Source organism: Pinus tabuliformis, chromosome 7 (genome assembly GCF_031772625.1).
Source record: "Pinus tabuliformis cultivar Carrire ecotype Pingquan chromosome 7, CPIR1, whole genome shotgun sequence".
Classification (NCBI taxonomy): domain Eukaryota; kingdom Viridiplantae; phylum Streptophyta; class Pinopsida; order Pinales; family Pinaceae; genus Pinus; species Pinus tabuliformis.
Window position 1 is genome coordinate 156,336,447 of NC_142293.1, and position 2,264 is coordinate 156,338,710.

Here is a 2,264-nt window from a genome sequence, read left to right on the forward strand (position 1 = left end):
TGTAAGATACCTTTTTTTAAGTAAGCTGCAACACATTTGAGTTCAAGAATGAGTATTTCAGTGCAGGAACCACAATATTCCTTGGAACATGAATATGCACTATAGTGCATTCCTGAGTGCAGGAGCATGTATTTCAATACAGGAACAACAATATTCCTTAGTATAGGAACAAGTATTTTAGTGTAGGAACCTAAGGACTCATTGGTATAGGAATATGCATTGCAGTACAAGAATGCATGCCCCTGGTACAGAAATTCATGCTCAGAACCGAGAAGATGGTCCAGGAACAGGGATTCCATTTAGCACAAGAACCTTGTCACGAGAATAAAATGGATTCATCACTTTGAATTATGACATGTAATCAAAAGTTGTATATTTTATTAGACTTTTATTTTATCATTTCTTAATATGAATGACATTTTTAAAATACAAATGCATTATAAACATTAATTTTTATCTTAATTTAAGTGTTATATATACCCCATACAAAGTGATGATGTGATCAGGATATGTGTGAAACCTCTCCATAATTAAATTTTAACCCCTATCAATTATTAATGATTGAGCCAATACAATATCATACCTTGTTTTGTTTTGATTTCAATTGTCCCTATAACCATCGCCCTTAGTAGTCATCATTGCTCCACTTAGCTCAAAATCATGCTCATATTTTCAACCTTTCCAAGACCTAATTTTTCATAAATAAAGGCATGCCCATTGAGATAGTTGATAAAGGAGCATTCAGTGGATTCAGTATTATGAATTCCCCAAGACATATCCCAGATTTATTTTTTGGATTGGCACTCTTTAGAATTGCAGGAAACCAGTGTACTCATTGAGTCGTTATGGCACCTGTTCATATAGAGCCGTGGTTTGTGAAGGAGTTGGAGTGAACAGTTGAGTACAAGGACAATCTACCCTTATTGTAGGAGTTGGGATTCCTCTCGTTTCTACATAAATTCGACGGGTTTCACTCAGCTATCATGCTTGAATTTTCTCGCACCTTTGATGGAAACACTGCCAGAGTGAGGTCCCTAGAATTTCAAGTCACTAAATAGTACATCTCCAGAGCTACGGGGCTAACAACTATAGGAGAACAATGGTTCAAGAAGGGGGAAATTGAGAATGGAGCCTGGCGATGGTTTTTGCTTGATGAGAATCAGAAGATAGATTGGAAAACCAGTTTGCAGAGGAAATCCATGATGGAAAAGTGGCAACACCTATTGTATATTTTGCATAAATTCCTCACCGAGTGAAGGGAGGTATTTGTTGACCTTCCTGTACCACATCTGCCTACTACTTCACTTTGATTTGGGTAAGTTAATCAACTTCCCTTATTTTTTGCTGAAGAGTCTGGAGAAAATGTCAAAAAGTGTCTAAAAGAGTCAAGAACATCAAATAGGGTTTAAACTATGCCACTATGGTCTGATTGCAATTTTAATTAAGAGAGAATTAGAAGAAAATGGAATGACATGGAAGGAGTTTTTAGAATCATTTCAAAGAGAAGGTAGGTTGGATGTTGGGTAGTGGATCCCTCGCATAATTGTTTTGGGGCATAAAGTCCACAATTTTGGGGAATAGGATGGGAAACCTAGTTCCAGCACCCTCTCCTATTGCCTTGGGTGAGACTTCAGCCCTCGTTCCGCGGATTTTTGTCGAAAGCACCGGTAGTATGGGATTTGTTTGGCTAATACACTTTCGAACCTCGGTCAGGCCCCAATAAGCCAAGTGGAGAAATCAGAGAAAATTGCAAGGCTATTAAGAAGAATTCTGGCCAAAAGAAGAAGTTACCAATCCCGAAGACTAGTAAAGCTCCAAAGACCAAGGTCAAGAAGCCCCAGTCCAAGAAGTCGACATGTAAGGAGGAGCAAAAACCTATAATTGAAACCCCTAGCCCTTCGAAGAGATTGACCAGGAGATCTTTGAGAAAACGATGTGCCCCCTCAAAAGGAGACCCTGCTATATCAACCTCCCTGATAAAAATTGATGATTCAGAGGAATATGCCCCCTCTACAGACTCTCATGCAGATAACCCCTCTCTAATTCACCAGTTGAAAACAATATCTCTCTCATAGCAGGCATCACATCTCATTCAGTGTTCATTACAGAATGTTTGGAGGACGAAGACAACATTCCTCTGGCAACTATGATTAAGAAAGTGAAGAAAAGGAAAATGTCTGAAGTATAGGATGCAAGTGCAAGAAAGAAGTTGACGATAGACCAAACTGAGGGTACTATTCCTCAGAGTCTGGAAACACATTATG